General features: G+C 41.1%; 2 protein-coding genes across 6 annotated transcripts in view; one reads left to right on the top strand and one right to left on the bottom strand.

The window, feature by feature from the left end:
- Window positions 1–11,175, bottom strand: part of Clcn3 (chloride channel, voltage-sensitive 3) — a 58,061-nt gene extending 46,886 nt beyond the window's left edge. For all 4 annotated transcript variants that reach the window (XM_013025397.1, XM_013025416.1, XM_013025426.1 and 1 more), the window contains exon 1: window positions 10,676–11,175. The gene's annotated coding sequence lies outside the window, so the exon portion shown is untranslated. The remainder of the gene's footprint in view (window positions 1–10,675) is intronic.
- Window positions 11,176–16,826: 5,651 nt separating this feature from the next.
- Window positions 16,827–21,904, top strand: part of Nek1 (NIMA-related kinase 1) — a 100,334-nt gene continuing 95,256 nt past the window's right edge. For both annotated transcript variants that reach the window (XM_013026177.1, XM_013026170.1), the window contains exons 1-2: window positions 16,827–16,941; window positions 17,230–17,351. The gene's annotated coding sequence lies outside the window, so the exon portion shown is untranslated. The remainder of the gene's footprint in view (window positions 16,942–17,229; window positions 17,352–21,904) is intronic.

Here is a 21,904-nt window from a genome sequence, read left to right as displayed (position 1 = left end):
AAATATAAAATACTATTAATATAGATTTTTGTTGTTGGTGGTGGTGGTTGTGGGGCTTGAACTCTGGGCTTGGGCGCTATCCCTCAGCTCTTTGGCTCACGGCGGGTGCTCTACCGCTTGAGCCACAGTGCCACTTCTGGTTTTCTAGTGGTTTATTGGAGTTAAAAAGTCTCACAGTCTTTCCTGCCCGGGCTGGCTTTGAGCCATGATCCTCAGATCTCAGCCTCCTGAGTAGCTAGGATTATAGGTGTGAGCCACCAGCGCCCCGCTAATATAGATAGATTTTAAATGCATTCATTTTATAAATTCATTGTCTTAAAGATCATAAAGTGACTTTTGTTTTGGGTGCCAGTCCTGACGCTTAATCTCAGAGCCTGGGCCCTGTCCCTGGGCTTTCTTTACTCATGGCACTCTACTATTTGAGCTACAGTGCCACAATTGACTTTTGGATAATTAGAGACAAGAATCTCATAGACTTTCCTGCCCAAGCTGACTTCAAACCATGATCCTCAGATCTCAACCTCCTGAGATTTGAGACTGGCACCTGGCTATGAAATGACATTTGAAAACTTTTTGAAGGCAGGTCTCAATTGTCAGCATCTAGCTTCAAACTGGTAATAAATGTTAAAATAGTTTAATCAATGAGGTCAAAAAAGAAATGTCTTCAGTTTCCAATAAACAAATCCTCTTTTTAACAGTATTAAACTGTTTTTAGAAAAATAAAATAAACCTAACATACATTTCAAAGGAAAGATTAATATTTGCTGTTTTCCAGTTTTATGAATGTTAGTTATCTCTGTCAAAAATGGCCTGTTAGGGGCTGGGTGGCTTAGTGGTAGAGTGCTTGCCTAGCATGCATGAAGCCCTGGGTTCGATTTCTCAGTACCACATACGCACAAAAGGCCAAAAGTGGTGCTGTGGCTCAAGTGGTAGAGGGCTAGCCTTGAGAAAAAAAGGGGGGGCCTGTTATATTAAGATTATTAATACATGGAAGTGGCGCTGTAGCTCAAGTGGTAGAGAGCTCGCCTTGAGCTGAAGAGCTGAGGGACAGCGCCCAGGCTCAGAGTTCAAGCCCCACGACCGACAAAAAAAAAAAAAAAAAAGATTATTAATACATTAAGGGTTTATAATTAAGTTAAATCATGCTGAAAATTTTACAGTTCCTTTGAGACAAGCAAATTAAATATTGTATCTCTTGTATAAACAACTAAAAGGTAATTTGCTTGTTTTTATTTGTTTCATAATGGAGCAAGGATGGAGAGTTTTATTTATTAGGTGAAGGAAAATGGAAAATATGAGGTGCTATATTTTTAAGATTCACGAAGCAAATCATCAATTTGCTGATTTTCCAGGAATGCAAGAACATTTCCATTTCAAAGTGTCAATTAGGAGGACATAGAATAGTGTGAACAGCAATCAGGGAGGTAACACATCTGCTCTTCCTCTTCGTTTTTTCATCTGACTGCCTCTGCCTTCTTCCTGTCCCTGTCCCTCACTCTTCCTCTTTCACTTCTCCTTTCTCTGCCTCTGTGTGTGTGTGTGTGTGTGTGTATTGTGTTTGTGAATATATTGTGTTCTATGCCACACAGTCCTAAAACCCCAGAACTTGAGGCAGGAAGAACATGAGTGGCGGGCCAGCCGGTACACAGAAAGTTCCAGTGTAGCCTGGAGTCATAGCAGGACCCTGTCTCAAAACATACAGGAAAAAAAGGAGAGAAGGAATGTCGGGTCAAAACACTGCAGTCAAATGCAGTAGCTTGCAAACATATACTTGCAGTTATTGAGCTTAGACATAGCTTGTGAAAATCCCGAGGTGAAGCCTGGTTGACTGTAATAAACTCATAAATGATCCATGCATACTCTCCTTGCCTGACTCCCCTTTGATCTCCATGCTGCAGTCAGCAAAGCTTTTTCAAAAAGCAAGTCTGATCACTAATCTCTCCACTCAGTGGATTAAAATTTTTTCATAATTTCCCACATCCCTTAGGAGACAAACTCCTTAACACAGCAGAAAAAAATGCTTCTGTTCTCTGGCCTGGCCTGGTTGCCCAGCGTCACGTTAATACCGTGAACTCTGGACTCACTGACCTTTCCATCTCTGCCCCATCAGGATCTTTCTTTCCCATCTCCTGCCCCCTGAAGACTTTCCTACCCCCTCTGCCTGGAGCCTATCCTCAACTCCTCACTTAATTAACTTTCTCATTCCTTTTTCAAATCTCACATCAAGCACCCTATTATTACAGGGCACAGAGGTACATGCCAGTAATCCCGTCTACTCAGGAGGCTGAGGCAAGAGGATCTCAAGGCCAATGCCAACCTAGGCAGCACACAACACTATCTCAACAAAACCAGAAACACTGAAACAGAGCTTACTACATGCTAACGCTATACTAAACCTTCACAATTTTTTTTTTTTTTTTGCAGGTCCTGGGGCTTTACCTGTGGGCCTAGGCTCTGTCCCTGAGCTTCTTTAGCTCAAGGTTAGCACTCTGTGTGCTACAGCGCCACTTCTGGTTTTCTGGTAGTTAACTGGGAGATATGTCTCATGGACTTTCCTACCTGGGTTGGCTTCAAACCTTGATCCTCAGATCTCAGCCTCTGGAGTAGCTAGGATTAAAGGCTCCCTGCTAACAAATTCATTTAGTATGCTTATTAAATGTAATCACAACCCTAAAGTTTCTGTGTTACCTTCATTTAACAAAGGAAGAATCTAAGACATGGAAAGGTTAAATAACTTGTCCAAAGTCATGAAGTTAGAGGGGAAAAAATGCTTCGCTGACCTATTTAGTACCTGAGTCAAATTTTCCCTGACTCAGTCAGATTTGCTCATTATTATTCCTCTCAGCTCTCCATTATAGCACTTACCAGAGTAGTAGTATTAAACATATTTTTGCAATTATTTTGTTAATGTAGCTGTCTTCCCTGCTAGAATGTATCATGAGATTTGGCACTATTTCAGTTTATGCTCAAGACTGCATATTCAATGGTTAGCACAGTATTTGGCATGCTAGGTATTCATTTGCTTTTTAAATTAAGCTGTTTTATTTTGAGATTATTATGCTTTAAGATCTGGTTATAACAAGTAATGCAGAAATCCTAGATACTTTTTATCCAGTTTCTACTAATGGCAACTTGTCTTGTAGAATAAAGCAATGGTACAGTCAAGACACAGAACATTCCATCATCACAGATCTGTCATATTGTCTACTTTTATAGCCACAATCACTTCTCTCCAGCAGCACTACACCTCTAGTGACTCCTGGCAATCGATCATCCATTTTCTAGAATTTTTCCACTTTAAGAATGTCATATAAATGGAATTATACAGTATGCTGCTTTCTGGGATTGGCTATTTGTACTCAATATAATGTTTTAGAGCTTTAATTTGTCTAGGTTGCTATCAAATAGCTCATTCCTTTCTATTGCTAAGTAGATCCATACTATAGACATATACCACAGTATAAAAACTGACCCACTCCACATCTGGCTTTCCTCTAGGTTTTGGCAATTATTAATAAAGCTGTAATAAATATTCATAAACAAGCTTTCAAGTGAACTTTAGTATTTGTTTCTCTGAGATGAATGTCAGAGTATAACAGTTATCCAATGGTCACAATTTAAAATTTTCAGTTTTGGGGCTGGGAAGGTGGCTCAGTGGTAGAGCGCTTGCCTTGCATGCATGAGGCCCTGGGTTCGATTCCTCAGCACCACATAAGCAAAAAGAAAAAAGCCGGAAGTGGCGCTGTGGCTCAAGTGGTAGAGTGCTAGCCTTGAGCTGAAGAGCTGAGGGATAGCACCCAGGCCCAGAGTTCAGGCCCCAGGACCAGACCCAAAAAAAAAAAAAAAAGTTCATTTTTGGTGGCAGTACTGGGGTTTAAACTCAGGGCCTCTTCACTTGCTTGCTTGATGTTCTACTATTTGAGCCACATTTCTAGCCTTTTTGTCAGTTATTTATGGAGGCAGTTTCAGGAATTTTTCTGCCCTGGCTGGCTGAAACCACAAACCTCCAGCCTTCTGAATAGTCAGGATTACAGGTGTGGACCATTATACCCATGTTTAGCTATCAAACACACTGCCAAACTGGTTTCCAAAGTAGCTAAACTATTTTACTACCAACAATGTACAAGTAACTCAGTTCCATTTTTTTTCACATCCTTGCTGGCACTAGCTGTTATCACTACTGCTTATTTTAAGTTTCTTAGAGGTTTAAAGTAATATTCCATTTTTTTTTTTTTTTGGTCAGTCGTGGGGCTTGAACTCTGGGCTTGGGCGCTGTCCCTGCACTCTTCAGCTCAAGGCAAGCACTCTACCGCTTGAGCCATAGCACCACTTCCTGTTTTCTAGTGGTCTACTGGAGATAAAAAGTCTCACGGACATATCTGCCCGGGCTGGCTTTGAACCGCAATCCTCAGATCTCAGCCTCCTGAGTAGCTAGGATTACAGGCATGAGTCACCGGCGCCTGACTTATTCCATATTCTTTTACTGCATTTTCCTAGTGACTAATGACGGTGAAAAATCTTGTATAGGCCTTCATTTGCTATCTGCATATCCTCCTAAGTTAAATGACTGTGTTTTTTGCCTTTTATTTTCTATGTTGGATTGAACAAGAACCAGAGATTCATTTTTTTTGCCCATTTTCTAACTGATCTGTTTTTGTACTGTTGGTTTCTAAGAGTTTCCTATATAGTGTAGATGAGTTCTTTCAGATGTTTTCTGCAAATATTTTCTCCTACTTTGTGACTTGTCTAAACAAAATCTACCACAGTACAAAAAATATTTAATTTTGATAAAGTTCAAGTCATCAATTTTTTACTATGGATTTTGCTTTTGGTGTTAAGTCACAGAAATTTTTGCCTAGTCCTACCTCTTAAAGCCCCTGGAAACAAGTCACTTCAAGGAACTACTTTTTCATGGCTCCCAATAGGTTTCTCTCTCCTTAAGGAAGACGGAGGATAATGAAGAATAGTGGCTATGCTCCAAAGGAGTGACAGTCAACCACATTTGGCAAATAAGCAAAACAGAATAGCAGAGCACATCCTGGGTAAAAGAATAAATAGAAATCCTCAATATCCGCGACCAGAAAGATGAAAAAGTCCCAAGACTGAGAGATCCAGGCATTTCTATGTAAGAAGCATTCTGGAATTCTCATCTGAACAAATTAAGAAGTTTGTGCAGCTGGACACTGATGAAAATAAACTAAGCAACTCAAGGGCAGCGATGGGAGGGAGGGAAGGAGAGAGCAAGAGAGAGAGCAAGAGAGAGAGAGAGAGAGAGAGACGGAGCAGCTTGTACTAAGCAAAAGGAAAGAAATGTACATATCATCCTATTTGGAAGAAATAGTTGTAGTTTGAAAGTTTGTAGAGTTCATGATAATGACAATGCATCTTGCGAAGGTTAAAATGTGTTTGTGACTTTAGCTAAGTATCACTATCACACAATACTGTGAAATTTGTGAAATTTATGTAATCATTTAATTTCAATAAAGAAATTTAAAAAAAGAAGTTTGTGCAGGCTACTGGTCATACATTAAAATGTGACAATTATGTTATGAATGTAAAAAATGATCATTTATATCTTGATAATCATATTATATCCTATCAATAGGAAACGGTACTTGATAGATGTCACAGAAGATGCAAAGACTGCTATGAAAACTCCGGGAAAAGAACAGAGCTCACTGGGATTGATGATGAGAAGCTTTCTTTGCAAAGTCCTTTGTGAGTCCTTAAAAGGAAAACTGCATTTTTTTTTTTATGGAGCAGAGATGGGAGAAAATACCTGAAACAAAATTAATGGCACGAGTCAAGGTATAGAGCAGAGACAATAAAAACATTGGAAGGTGACGACAATGTGTACAGAATGGTAATCTATAAAAAGGTTCCATGGTGAACAAGCTTGAGCAATCTATCATACTCTAACTTAGAATCCTAACAGCTAACAGCGTAAGCAAACCTGCAGTAAACAAATTCTTCAGCAAAATTTATTAAATGTTTCTCATATTTATTCTATCATAGAATGACTCTTCCACCCCATGAAACACCTGCTAACAGTCCATGTACTGTATTTCAAAGGAATACTGGCTGAATGCAAAAAGCCAAAACCCATGTAAACATGGAGAAAGAGAAAGCTAAATGAAGAACCCACAGCCTAACCATAAAAGAACTAGAATGTCAGATTAAATGCAGGTAGAAGAAGGCTGAGCAAAAGAATGCCACCAGGGCTAGGAAGATGGCTCAGTGGTAGAGGGCTTGCCTTGCATGCATGAGGCCCTGGGTTCGATTCCTCAGCACCACATAAGCAGAAAAAATAAAAAGCTGGAAGTGGCGCTGTGGCTCAAGTGGTAGAGCGCTAGCGTTGAGCTGAAGAGCTGAAGGACAGTGCCCAGGCCCAGAGTTCAGGCCCCACGACCAGACCCTCCCCATCCCCCCCCAAAAAAAGAATGCCACCAATTTTTTGGGTAAAGGCAACAGAAGAGTAAAATAGCAATTGTGTAAGGAATGTACACATCTGGAACATTTTAAATACTAATGTGAGATGTATCAAACTCATGAGGCACTGAAGACAGTATTTATATATAAAAACAGCACAATAAAACCATACGTAGGCAGGCATGGAATAGCTCATGCCTGTAATCCTCCTACAGGAGGCTGAGATTTGCAGATCATGGTTCAAAGCTGGAAGTAGAGCTGTGGCTCAAGCAGTAGAGTACGAGCCTTGAGGACAAAAGCTTGGTACCCAGGCTCTGAGTTCAAGCCCCAGGATAGGCATAAGAAGACGAAAAATTGTATAAATTTGTGAGGAAATTTAATTTGATAACTAGAATAATTCAGAGAGAGTCTAATACTCAGTCTTTTTAGGAAAATTCAGACTTTAAAATTTTAGGTCACTACTAGACAACAGCAATTACATGTGGTTTTAGGATTATATCACCACCGAGCAGTATTTAGTTTAAAACAAGTCTTATGCACTGGGAAGGTGGCTCAATGGTAGAGCGCTTACCTTGCATGCCTGAGGCCCTGGGTTCAATTCCTCAGCACCACGTAAGAAAAAAGAAAAAAGCCAGAAGTGGCGCTGTGGCTCAAGTGGTAGAGCGCTAGCCTTAAGCTGAAGAGCTGAGGGACAGCGCCCAGGCCCAGAGTTCAGGCCCCACAACCGGACCCAAAAATAAATAAATAAATAAATAAAGCAAGCAAGCAAGTCTTATAATGCTCAAAATTAATGTAACTAATCCTATAAAAGTTTAAATGTTCCCCTCTGTACAGTATTTTCACAATAAAAAAAAAATAAAAATATAATATTCTATGAAATGAACTCCAAAAAAGGAAATAAAAGATACTTTTTAGTTGCCAAAAAAAAAGAGAAAGTTTAAATGGTTAAAATCCTGATTTTAAACTGCTTCACAGGATTAGTTTTCTTTCTTCAGATGTGGTGACATATCATCTACTGTACTTGTGGTAAACACAGAAATATTCATTACCTATTGGTCATTGATTTCTATCAGAAAAGCAGGTAACATTTTGTAATATAGACATGAAAAATAAAAAAACCCTATTTTCTGTGTCCAAGCAAACAAAATTCCTAAGCACGTTATGAAAGTTCATCTACTTCCATGAAGTATGTATTATAGTAAAAGACATAAACAATAAAACTTCCAAAAAGGAAAAGGGGCAGATGGAAAGAGCAAGATCAGATGCAAGAAAGGTCTGTTTACTAACTAGATTTTCAGGTTTATTCAAGCAGAAAGAACTTATGCCATACAACAACAATAATCAATTGATCTCTCCCAAAAGTAAGAGTAACTGATATACTATTTTTACTATTTATTTTAGGCATGTGTATATCCAAATTGGGTCATTTATTCTTCTTCAAAGACAATAGAAGAATAACCTACTAAAGAAATTTCATTCTCTGAAGAAAACTTCTTAAAATTTCAAAATGTTTTATGTGCTATAGTCCATACAACCAAGATATGAGAACAACCTAAGTGTGAATAAGAAAGACACAAAAAACAAATAATGCATGATCTCACTTACACATGATAATTAAAAGAGTGAAACTCAGAAGGAGAGAATAGAATGGTAGTTACCAGGGAAAAGGTGAGAGGGTATTGACCAAAGCATTCAAAGGTTCTGTTACACTGAAGGAATAAATGTTGGTGATCAACTAATGTATTACAATGCTCAAAACTAATAAGCAAGCTGGGCACCAGTGGCTCATGCCTATAATCCCAGCTACTCAGGAAGTTGAGATTATGGTTCAAAGCCAGCGGGGGCAGGAACATCCATGTGACTCTTATGTCCAAATAACTACCAGAAAACCAGAAGTGGCACTGTGGCTTAAGTGGGTAGCGTGCTAGCCTTAAACCCAAGAGCCCTGAGTTCAAGCCTCACAGGGTGGGGGTGGGGGGAAGAAGAAAAAAGAAAGAGACACATGCTAGCATCTTTTACTTTATCTACATGTGTACATTCATCATAACTTCACTTTGTACTTCCTAAGTATATACACATAATCGTTATTTGCCAATTAAAAAAATAAAGAAAAACACAACTCAGAGAGATACATGCTAGCTTCATTTACTTTATCTAAATGTGTACGTTCATCATAACATCACTTTGTACTCCCTAAGTATATACACATAATCATTATTTGTCAATTAAAAAATAAAGAAAAACACAACTCAGAATTAAATATTAAATGACTTTAAGGGGCAAAGAAAAAATCCACAAATATATCCACAAATTATAACAAGGATGATAAAACAATCCAATAAAAAAAAAAGATGCTATGGAAGACTGAGTCTTTGAAAACAAAATAGTTTTCAAGACTTTCAAAGACTGAAATTATTTCTGTAAGAACTATATTTACTTGGCTCCATTACAAAGCTCTAGATTTCCTCAATGGAAGTAAGGCAGTTGGGGGTCATCCTTCATTTTAAATTTAATTAGAGATATCTTTAAAAATCAAAAGGAACCCTATGCTAGCAACAATGTGAATACACTTACAAAAAAAAACAAATAGTAAAGACTTAAAAGACTACTTAAAAGAAAAACTATTTTCAAGAGTTCTTGTAGTTAAATGACTCTAGTGCTATGTCTCTAATGCTTTCTCTACAAAATTTCAGCTGGTATAAACTACCAGCATAAACTACTACTATACCAACATAAATTACTACTATACAGCACATTTGAGAGCATTAACCTCAAAATGATACGTTGAGATTAGTTGTGACACTGTCATGGGACCTGGAACAAGTTAACTCGTCTCTCAGTGCTTCGGTTTCCTTCCGTATCTGCTAAATGAGAATAGTTAAGTATCTGTTAAGTATTTTGTTGGGTTGAATATTGAGATAACCTGCAAGCTATGAAACACGTAATATTATATATCATATTATACATTTGAGATGCCTGCTGACAAATCTCACTACAAACTAAGCTGGAGGTTCTACAAACCAGGGATAGCAGCCAACCCCCACAGGATACTTCTTTGATATGTAACCCACCACAGAGATCAAATCTGGCTTCCTGAGTGGTCAGGAAATGGAAAGTCTATCACCAACATGATCTGGACAATTGCCAATTTATAACATAAATCCCTACCCTCAACAAATCTGTTCTCCTGAACTGCATTATGCATGTCCAAAACCAGGCCATATGATTACCCACACATGTTAAGAGTTCCTAAGTAAAGATACAAGTACTATATATTTATAATGACTTCTTAAAATAACTTGCTCCTTCATGCTATCAGTCTTTGAAGTAGACAAGGGAGAGAAAGTAATGGGAATGGAATGCAATCTGTGATAGATTGTGTGCCAGCAGTAGTTGTCCTTTTTAAACCAGCGGCTATCCAAACTTTTCAACTTGAGAAAGTATCTATAGGTCACACACATTGTTTCTAAGTCACACTACACAACATGAAAACCATCAATAGCAAAGCACCTGTGATGTTAAATGCACTCTTGAACAAAATAAATGTAACATACAAAGACATGTCGAATTAACAATTTGTTTCAATCCTGACTTGATGAAAAAAATCTTCTAAATTAACTATGGATGAAAGGAAGAACATCTCTCGAGCCAACAACTATATCAACTACAATGATGCTCCAGGAACTGCATGACTCAAAAAAAAAAGTTTACAAAACTAAACTTTCAATTTTACAAATGTATATGTGTGTGTGTGTGTGTGTGTGTGTGTGTGTGTGTGTGTGTATTAAAGGGCATACTGATTCAGCTCTCATTTAAAAACAATTCCAAAGGAAGTAAATCTCAGTCTCTAACCCATACTTTCATGCGCTCTAATTTTAAAAAGGTTAGACAACACACAGCACGCTCTATGAAAGTTAACTCCTAAGGTTCTAAAGTAGTTCTTGGTCTAACCAGTTTCGCATCAAAGCACAAATATAAATACAAAAAAAAAGTTTGAATACACCTACGAATTTAAACCTCAGAGGAAAAAAAAACCACGAATTTTTTTTTTTGCAATGTGGGCACATTTAAAGTAAAATCCCACTCTCCAAGTGCAAGGTTAATCTTTTACGTGGTTTCCATTTCGAAGTGGGTGACAAGGTGAAAGCAGGTAGGAGGAGGTTCGCATCGCCGGGCTGAGTTTCACAGCACGGTCGGCCCCGGGGCGGTGAACACGACACCTTTAACCTCTCCTCGTTGCACTCACCTGGCAGCTCAGAGGCATAGCAGAATCGCCGGCTGGTGTCTGCGCTGCCTTTGGATTCTGCATCTGCTTCGAGGCTGGCACCGCAGCTGAGCCCCGGGAGCTCCGCCTGGAGAGAGCTGCACACCGTGGCGACTTCTCAAAGGGAGCCTGGAGACGCTGCAAAAGTCCCTCTGCAGGCTGGCACCTCTGTCTGTCTGTCTGTTGTGTCCTCCGGCAAACCCGGGCGTGGAAGGGCCCCAGAGTCCACCTTGCTTCGGTCCCCAAATTCAAACCAGAAACCTCCAACCTCACTTCCCCCTCACAAGACTAGAATGGAATCCATGCTCCAACTCCGGAGGAAAGGAGAACGGTTTTCAAGCCACCTGCACTCTCCTTCCTCATCATCCAGCCACACTCCGGGCCCAGGGCGAACGGGGACTCCGAGGGTTCCAGACCCCGACCGGCCCTTAACCCACGGGAAGGGAAAAAAAGAAGCTGCAGGAGCCCGAAGCCCGACAGGTACGTCCCCAGCGTCGGCGCGTGACGTCACCGCGTTGACGTGAACGGCCGCTCAGCATCCGGCCGCCCCGGCGCACCTTCCTATGGACCACTCTCCGAGCCCACGTCGGCGCCGATTGGGCAGCGTGAAAGCAGTGGGCGGGCTCAGATGTATGAGGGGGCGGAGCAAGCGGACTGGCAGGTGCCGAGGGGCGGGCACTGAGTGTGAAGCCCGGGCCCGGTGCTCGGCTCACGTCACTCACGCACTCCTGTTTGCCCCGTCGGCGACCTCTCGGAAGGGCAGGAGGGGGCAGGCCAGAAAGGGGACGCTCCGAGGCCACCGGGCGTCCCCAGCCTTCATCTGGTTGCCCCAATTCCCCTCCTGCGGCGGATCCCAGCCTCCCGGAGAAGCGGTCTGCCAGCGCATTCGTTCCAGAACTTCGATCGAAAGACGTGTGAACCTTCGAATTGAGTTAGACCGGCGCCCCATGCTGCCCTGCCTGCAGGTCGTGGGCAGGTTCTGCAATGACGTCATCCGGTCCAAAGCGTAGTCTCCCATTATGTGCTTCGCGTTCCCAGGCAGGAAAACGGAGAGCCTAGTTTTAGCCAAAATGCACTTTGAAAGAGAATGCATGGGAATGCAAAAGTCTTGTGTAGGGGGAAAAAAAACCATGATCCGAATTATCTTCGGTTGCATTTACAGGTTCTTGTCTTGATCACAGAATTCAGTAAGCCTAATCCCTGTCTTCCAAAGAGTTGTACTCAGACCACTGATGTGTTGAATTGAAACCGCTTTGCACAACTCCTTAATATGATCGTTTAAAAAAGATTTTTAAAAAAGCTCTATTCCCACTTGGGAGTGAAGGGTGGGGTTAAGAGGCAGTGGCCCCAGGTGTGGCTTAAAGGCCTGGTGGGCAGGACTTGTGGGATCGGTATGAGTGCCACCACTGCAAGGCAGAGTTGAGACCCGCGCGTGTTGAGTGTTTCATGTATATTTATCGTGTTTCAAATATAAACGGTGTTGCTGAATATTAACTGCCTTTAACGAAAAATCTTTCCAGACTTTCTATCTCCACATGTGTATACTTTACTGAATTTGTATCTTAGGTTTTTATGTATTTATGGGCCTGTATTGAACATGTATCCGTTTTATCCAGTCTTATTCTTTGTTTTCTTGTAAGGTAGAATTGCATATTCTCCATACCTGGGCTTCAAGGCTGGTAAAGTGCCACGATGGTAAAGGGGTGCTCGCAGCTCAGTCAAGCTGCTTATGGCCACTTGCATTACTTTCATCAAGGAAGAATTTGAGAGACCATGATCGTGTCAAAGCACAATTTTCACTTGCTCGAAACACTCTTAGGCAAATTTCTTAGAATACTTTTTTTTAAAAAATATGGAAAACCAAGCAAAACCTTTTCTGAACTAAGTTATTTTAATAAGAGATTTGTAGACATTTTCATGTCTTCTCACTGCAGACTTGTAACCAATTTTGGAAAGAAATTTCTATAATAATAATAAAACCCTTACCAAGCCAGGTGCTGGTGGCTCATGCTTATAATCCTAGCTACTCAGGAAGCTCAGATCTGAGGATCGAGGTTCAAACCCAGCCCAGGCAGGAAAGTGAGACTCTTATCTCCAATTAGCCACTAGAAAACCAGAGATGGCATTGTGGATCCAAGTGGTAGAGTGCTAGCGGTTAGCAAAAAGAGCTCAGAGACAACACCCAGGCCTGGAGTTCAAGCCCCACACACAAAAAAACCCTCTACCAATATTCAGATTAGCTTTAATGCTCCTATACCTACCAATCAACAATCCTTAAGATCTCCAGGAAAGGGGAAAAAAAGATTAACTCACACTGGAAGAGCTTATTTCAAACAGGCCTAAGACACCACATTTCTTAATCCTTCTGGTACCTGGGCTGACACCAAACAAATAAAAAAACAAATAAATAAATGGTGCACATGACCAGTGAATAGGATGCACCCTTTTTCTTTTAGCAGTTCCACTAGGAGATTGGGGAGAGGCACAACTCAGTAGTAGAGCACTTGCTTATCATGTTTAAGGCTCTGGGGTCTACCTCAATACCATCAAGTCATGGGAGTGAGGAAGATGGGATTCATTCCCATAACAATCTAAGACCTTTTTTTAAGTTCCAGAGAAAATTGGAGCAACAAACAAGACTATATAGATCTTCATGCAATTGTGACCTTGCTTCAGAAAAAGAGCTTACATTGGGAAGAGATTAAGTTTATTAGTCTCAGTTACTCTGCAGGTGAAGATAGAGAATTAATTGGGCCCAAGAGTAGGAGGCCAACCTGGGAAACAGAGGTTTTTTTTTTTTTTTAAAGAAAATAGTATGGGCTGGGAATGTGGCTTAGTGGTAGAGTTCTTGCCTAGCATGTATGAAGCCCCGGGTTTGATTCCTCAGTACCACATAAACAGAAAAAGCTGGAAGTAGCACTGTGGTTCAAGTGGTAGAGTGCAAGGCTTGAGCAAAAAGAAGCTCAGGGACAGTGCCTATGTCTTGAGTTTAAGCTCCAGGACTGGCACCAAAAAGAAGAAAAGAAAAAGAAAATACTGTCATTGTACTCTCTAGAATTCCTTCCTGATACAATTAGCATCAGGGAAGTAGTTAAAACTGACCTTTTCCTGTTCTTTATCTTTTTCCCCTAACATGGGTGGGGACTATTTTTTCTGCCAAGGACCATTTGGATATCTATAACATCATTCTCAGACCACACAAAATTATTAATACTGTTAGACAGTCGAGCAATGAACAAGAAGCATACAAACATCATATGTGTCTGTCCCATCATGTACAAAATGATTTTTCAGGCTTTCTGTATGTCCTGTGAGCCATTTTCTACCCCTGAACCTAAGAGCATTAAATTTTCCAGCTTCAAGTGATATCCTCTCTCTCTCTCTCTCTCTCTCTCTCTGTCTCCCTCTCTGTCTCCCTCTCCCTTTTCCCCTCCCTTCCCCCTCCTCCCTCCCCCCTCCCCCTCTCTCTCTCTCTCTCACAAAATCCTGCCCAGCCTTGGGAAACTGGATACACTTTGGAATAATTTAAACTGATCTTATGAAGTAACCACTTTCTCACATTCTGCCAAACTAAAGGCTCAATATTTCCTTTTATTATTTATCAAAATGACCACCCCTTTTCAAACCGAGCCCTTAAGTGTGACTAAATCCAGAAATACAGTAATTTAGGAACAAACTAGGTAATGTTTTATCTCTGCATGTTGAGCTAGGCTATCAAATAGATCCAAGAAATTCATCTGTCTTCTACATTCTAGATACATATAGCCAATGACTAATTCAAACTACCAACAGTTAAGGCAAACTTTCAATAATGTAGTTGCAAAATAAAAAATTCCTGCCTGGAATGTAATGATTTGGAACACTAAAATGAAAGACACTGACTTTTTTCGTCTTGAATTTGAAAATTACATGACTAAAATATCTGCATTTTAAGGAACACTTTTCTTCACAAAAGATTGCTCTATGTTGAGATTGTTTACCCAAACACATAAAATTCAAGGTCTGCTAATGATCACTTACACAAAACCTTCAAAAAAGGAAAATAAATAGTTCTACCCCTAACCGTCTTTGTAATTTATTATTTTCTAACTTGTTTCATCTGTCTTCCTGCATTCAGATACCAAAATTCCTAATTGGGAGTGGGAGGGGACACAAGAGGTTCTGCTAGAAATTTAAAAGGATTATAAAGTCACTTGTACTGCATTGGAATTGCATTTTCTCCAGTGTGCTAGCTACAGTGATTTACAGTGCCATCTTCTGGCCAAGAAGCTGTAAAGCTTCCAACTTCCATGAAAGGAATGAAGTATTCTTTAGCAGCACCTTGAAATCTAAGGCTGTCAGAACCCAGAGAAGTTGTCTCCAGTGTTACATGAGAGAGCAGAGGGGAAAGAAAGAGGTGGGTTTCCTTGAAATAAACATCTAAAACATTTAACCTCTGAGGTCTCTGGCAAAGTCTGTAGTCCTTCCATTGTGGCTACTTTACAAGTCAACAGTACTAAGAAAGCAATTCAAGCCACTATCTTATAGCTTCAGGTTTGACCTCCACTATCTTGACATTATTCTAAGTAAAACAGTCTAGTAGGTCTCTAAGTTACTCAGTAGGAATACTCAGGATGATGATAGTAGATTTTGTAAGTCCTCCTACTAAAATTCCTTGTTTAACCTACTCCATTGTGCAATGGACTCTATTCTGTATGGCAGAAAGGCTTTTTGGCTTTGTTTTGCAGCAACTCTTCTGAGTTGAAGTAGAACTCTACCTGTATCCTGTTTGACAACATATTCCTGGAAAAGATTGTACAAGCTGATAAACCACCTTGGCAAAACAAAACACATTGAGAAACTAGCCACCTGAGAAGCTTCCTGGAACAGCTAGCTGAACTAGAACTGCAAACGAAAACGACCTTCTCAATCTTCAATGCTTAGAAACGCCAGCCCAGCCCACTCTCAGGGCCAGCACTACCCATAGTGTGTTTTCCTCACTTCGAAAGTAAATAAACCATTGCTTCCCTGCTTGACACGCTGCCTCTTAGTGAATTCTTTCACTCCCCTTGCACTGGCCCTAGCCCCCAGACCTAATAGATTTAATTTCAGAAGAATCTGTCCTCAAGTATCTTCTGGAGTCTTTCAGTGAAGGATAAGGTACTTAGACTATTATACACTGCTGAGGCTTTCAATACACAGGTAATTTATATACATAGTAAATGTAAAACTATAGAAAACCCTATTATTTTTTTTAAAAAGTCAAAGCTTAATACTTCCTTGTTTTAATCATCTCAAATATATTGAAAAAGAATTCCTTTTAAGTAAAATTATTTTATGTGTGCCAGTACTAAGGATTGAATTCAGGGCCTGGGCGCTGTCCCTTAGTTTTCTGCTCAACGCTGGCTCTACCACTTGAGCCACACCTCCACTTCCAGCTTTTGGGTGCTCAAGTGGAGACAGAAGTCTCACAGAGTTTCCTGGCCCAGCTGGCTTGGAACCATGATCTTCAACTCTCAGCCACCTGAGTACCTGGGATTACAGGTGGGAGCCACCGGCTCTGACACAAAGTTCCTTTTTTAACCGTGGGGAGGGACATCCTTTGATGAGCAGTGAGCACTCCCAAAACCAAGACAAGTCTTTTTCTATGTCGTTTAGGGGAGGAAACAAGCTTTATTCAGAATCGGTTTCCAGGAGTGAAATCTCCCCCTCATTTCTGCCTTCCCCGCCCCCGGCTTCACACTCCTCAGCTTCCTTTTTAGTCTTCTGGGACATTCTTTCCCTTGCCAGTTTACTACTCACAGTTGCAAGGCCAGGTTCAGTTTCCCATGAACCCTACCCTCCGGTCCTCCCGCAACCCGTCACAGGCCACGCCCCTTCCCGACCCCGCCCCTTCCCAAGGGCACGCCCCCGCCCCTGCAACACTCTACCTAGTCCGCGGCTACGCCCCGCCCCAGAGCTATGTCCCGCCCCCAGCAACGCCCTGCCACGCGTCGCCAGTGGATACGCTCCGCCCCCAGATCTATACCCTGCCCCCCCTAGTATCGCCCCGCCCTCAGATACGCCCCGCCCCTCCGGCTACGCGCCGGCTCCCGCGCGCTGACGTCACATGCTAGCGCCGCCGACGCGTCGGCCGCTCCCCCTTCTTCTGCACTAGTTCTCGGGCTTGGGGGCGCTCGGGTGTGGAGTCTCTGCCTTGCGGTCCTGTGCGGTTGTCCTCACGCCTCGGCATCTAGAGCCGCTTGCGAGGCTTTGGGGCGTGCAGTCAGGTATCTTCCCTGTCCCAGATGCTGCCGGTGCCCCGCCTTGCTGAGGCCACTAGCAACGACCTCGGCGTGGCGGGGAGCGGTGGTAACGGGGCGCCCCCCCCCGGCCGCCCTCCCTCCGTGTCTAGGGGCGTCGGAGCCAGCTCGTTCGCTGCGTCCGGGTCCTGTGAGCGTAGTTCTTGGGCATTGCATCAGGTGGAACGGGGTCAAGCCTGAGGCTTCAGGTGTGCGGGAGCCCCAGCGCCCCGCCGACGCTGCAGTTAGGTTAGACTGCCTTGGTTTCTCTTTCAGGATGGCATGTTTCTAAATGCACGGAGAAGCCTCTGCCTTAAGTCCCGTTGGAAGACTGACAGCTCTGGACCGGTGGTCGTTGAGCATCACCGTTATTCCTCCTAAAGTCCTGTGTCATTGAGGTGAGTTGCACTGGGCGGGGAAAGCGGTGACCCGCAGAATACCGACCCTTGGGCTCGTGTAGACATTGCATGCGTTCTCACTTTCAGTGTTCACAGGTAAAAACACCTTCCTCTCATCAAAATACTACTTTTCTAGGAAACTGCGTTTCAAAGAAACCTTTATTCATTATTTTAAAAACTAGAACGGCAATGCAATTAAAGGATGTCATTTCAGTTACTTGTATTACTACCTTTGATGTTATATGACCTGCATATATTTAATTGGGTAGACAAAGTGGACGGCAATTAACTAGAAATCCTACAATCTTACATGTCTCTTTCAATGATTTGATGCAGTTTTCATATGTTAGAAGTTGTACTATAAAAGTTGTGCTTCTGGAAATTGAACCCAGGTAGGCAAATTCTCTATACACTCAACCCCTTTAACTTTTAAATATGTGCCTGTTTTTATTCTCTCATGCAGAATCCACTCCAAGAGGTAGAAATATTTTCAATTGTCTTGGTAAATTACATCAGAAAAGTTTATGAAGGTTTAAAACTTCTAGCCAACTTATGATAATAATGGCTTCTTATTATAATGTGGGAGTATTGTAGGGATGGTGGAGGGAAGCCAAATATGAAAGAAAAGTTCTTTCTAGGCTAGATTTGTCTGATGGTAGAGGATCTACAGCTCTAGTTAATATAAAGCCACCTTTGTCCTAGATGAAAAGTAAGGAGCCTATTTTGTGAAGAAACTGGTTTCTGCACAGTAAGAGTCTGTTAGAAACTTGGTAAAGGTTAGAAAACTTGAGCAGTGGAGTTCTTTCGAGCCAGTGTTAATAATACATTAGTGTTGTGTTCCAAATAATTTTTACTGTCTTATCTCCTCCCTTCTAGTCTACATCATGAACATGATACCTTTTCACAAATAGAAAGTCTATATCTGAATAGAAAATCACGTATTACAGAAAAGCACATATTTTGAAAAAGTCTGTTAGGGGTCTGCTTTCATTTTCTACTTTTTCTAAGCAATGAGAAATAAGAGGTTTTCTTTGAGAAGGTAGATTAAACCACTTTCTATAGTTTGATTTTCTTTGAGAAGGTAGATTAAACCACTTTCTATAGTTTGATTTGGTACTGTTTTGGGAGAACTGTGTAGATTGTAGAGGCAGATTGTAGCAAAAGACTGCTTAAAATCTGTTGCCATCTTTTTACTATTTCTCTTCAGATCATTCTGTCAAATCTGAAAAAAAGGCTTAATGCCTGTCTTCCAGATTGATGAGGATGCAAGTTTTCTTTCATATAATGTCATTTTTCATATTTGGTCCTGGTCTTTTGTTTTGTCTAACATTGCTTGTGACTTCAAAGAAATTCTTAGAAAAAACCATCTGAAAAATCTAATTTCACTAGAGGCTGAGATACTATTTTTGCAGCATAGTTATCATTTTTGAAAAGTTGCTTGGTGCCATAGAAAAACTTTAAATGTCACAGTGAGGAATTTAGAAATGGGAAATTGTTAAAGGATTTTTTTTCTGTAATCTTAACTATTCAGAAGGCTTAGATCTGATGTTTCTAATCTAGGTTACTTTGTTTTCTGTTAAGAAATTTAAGACACATTATATTTAAATCTTTTTGTTGCTGTTGTTGTTGCTGGTGGTCATGGGGCTTGAACTCTAGACCGAGGCACTGTTTCTCAGCTCTTCAGCTTAAGGCTAGTTCTACCACTAGAGCCACATCACCATTTCTGGTTTTCTGGTGGTTTATTGGAGATAGGAGTCTCTCCGACTTTCCTGCCCGGGCTGCTTTGAGCCATGATATTGAAATCTCAGCATGAGCTACCAGCAGCTGGCTATATTTTAAATCTTTACTCTTTTTAGATGTAGAAATTAAGCCCCAGAAAAGTCAGATTAACATAGTGAATTCACATATATCCATGTTAAGGGGGATCTTGTGAATGGGTTGGTCTATTACTTTTGTAATAAAGTAGTAATCTTCCTCCTCCTCTTGTGTCTCTATCTCTCTGTCTCTTTCTCTTTTACACACACCAACATGCATACACATTTTCTAAGCTTTCACTACCTAATGTATTCTAACTTCTCCTTAAGTAGCCACTGTCTTGGATCACCTTAATCATTTATGTTGGTATAAGAGTTTAAGTATGGTGGAGTGTTGTATAACAGTGAAAGTGTAGCTGGGTTTAATCACAGCTGCTGAGAATGCAGGTATAATAGGATCCCAATTTGAGAGGAGCCTGGGCAAAATGTTAACAAGACCACATCTTATTAAATAAGCCAAGCTTAGTATTGTCTATAATAAGATGAACTATAAAGCTGTGCAGTTTATAAATGTGTAATTGTGCCCAGGGGAAGTGGTTTGTCCCTGTAATCCCAGCTACTCAGGAGGTAGAGATTTAGAGAAGTACAGTTCATGGCTACTGTTGGCAAAAGTTAGCAAAATCTCAAAAAATAAAGAGCAAAACCCTCAACAAATACGGCAGTATGTTGGTGTGTATTTGTAATCCCATTTTTGTGGGAAGCATAAGTAGGAGGATCACAGTCTGGGACCAGTTTTAGGTGAAATTTCAGTATCCTATGTGAAAAACAACTAAAGCAAAAAAAGTCTGGGGATCAGAATCAAGTGTAGAGTGTCTGCTTGGCAAGCACACAGTCCTGAGTTCAGACTCCAGTGCCACCAAAATAAATAAGAATATGTTGAGCGGGGCACCGGTGGCTCACGCCTGTAATCCTAGCTACTCAGGAGGCTGAGATCTGAGGATCGCGGTTCAAAGCCAGCCTGGGCAGGAAAGTCTATGAGACTCTTACCTCCAATAAACCACTAGAAAACCGGAAGTGGCACTGTGGCTTAAGCGGTAGAGCGTTCCCCTTGAGCTGAAGAGCGCAAGGACAACGTCCAAGCCCAGAGTTCAAGCCCCACGACCAACCAAAAAAAAAAAAGTGTGTGATACCAAAAGCAAAACATATATAAAACAAGTTTGTTCACATCTAACTAGGCATGATGGTTCACACACCTGTAATCTTAGCAGTTGGTAGGCTGAGGTAGGGAAACCTGAGTTCAAGGCCAATGTAGCTACTTTGTTTCAAATGCAATTTGCATTCAGATAAAATTGAAGGTATGTAGTATGTAAGGAGAAAAGTCTAGTTGACAGATAAGTACTTCATTGCATAAAGACATTTTGAAAGTTAATAAAGACTGCTAGTAAGAACCAGGCAAAGATATGGGAATAGTTTAAAAGAGAAGACATGTTTAACGAATGCTTAACTACTGTGGATGTTTTTTTATTTCAATAGTAGGTGAAAAAATTCAAAAGCTGAGCTGCTGAGGAGACTGAGATCTGAGGATCATGTTTCAACATCAGCATAGGCAGGAAAATCCATGAAGTTCTTATCTCCAGTTAACCACCAAAAATAGAAGTGGAACTGTGACTCAAGTCAAAGAGTGTTAGCCTTGAGTGGAAAAAGCTAAAGGATGGTACTTAGGCCCTGAGTTACCACCCCCCCCCCCCCCACAAATAAAAATGAAACACCATCTCTTAACCAACATAATGATTAAAATAACAAACAGGGGCTACAGATGTGCCAGACAGTTCTTAATATATTACTTAACTAATTCTCCCAGTGATTGTGTAGGTGTATATGTTTATTTGACAAGTGAATATACTGAGACTCATAAAGACATATAATGGCATATGCCCTTTATTGGCTTATATTACCTCTCAGATTTTAATAAATAATAGCTAGTGCTAATAAGGAGATTTGTGAGCAGATTAGAATATAAATTGATGGGCAACACCTAAATAATGTGTTTACAAACCATAAGGATGTTTTTTTGTTTTTTGTTTTGTTGGCTGTGGGGCTTGAACTCTGGGCCTGGGCGCTGTCCCTCAGCTCTTCAGCTCAAGGCGAGCGCTCTACCACTTGAGCCACAGTGCCACTTCCAATTTTCTGAGTGGTTTATTGGAGATAAGAGTCTCCCGAGCTTTCTGCCCTAGCTGGCTTTGAACAGTGATCCTCAGATCTCAGCCTCCTGAGTAGCTAGGATTACAGGCGTGAACCACCAACACCTGGCCCTTAAGGAAATTTTTTTTGGGGGAAGGTCCAGTTGTGGGGCCTGAACTCTGGGCCTGGGCGCTGTCCCTCAGCTCTTCAGCTCAAGGTAGTGCTCTACCACTTGAGCCACAGCGCCAATTCCGGCTTTTTTCTTTTTGCTTATATGGTGCTGAGGAATCGAACCCAGGGCCTCAGGCATGCAAGGCAAGCACTCTACCACTGAGCCACTTTGCCAGCCCCTTAAGGAAATTTTTGCAGTAAGTACATTAAAATATAGATACAGACATTTTACCTGAAGTTGCTTTATAATAGCAAAGCAATAGCATCAGTAACTTGCAGCATTTTAACAAGCTTGCATTCTTATCAGAGACAATAAAATACTGTTAATAATTAATTCATGTAGGGAAAAGTTTGTCCTTCTCTGCATGTACCTAAGCATATATAATATTTGGTGTTCTACACTGCTGGAGGAATATCAATACCCAATTTCAAACTCTACTATAAAGC

The sequence above is a fragment of the Dipodomys ordii genome, unplaced genomic scaffold, assembly GCF_000151885.1.
Source record: "Dipodomys ordii isolate 6190 unplaced genomic scaffold, Dord_2.0 Scaffold4, whole genome shotgun sequence".
NCBI lineage: Eukaryota > Metazoa > Chordata > Mammalia > Rodentia > Heteromyidae > Dipodomys > Dipodomys ordii.
The sequence above is the reverse complement of the archived record's forward strand: the minus strand, read 5'-3'. Positions and strand labels throughout refer to the sequence as shown.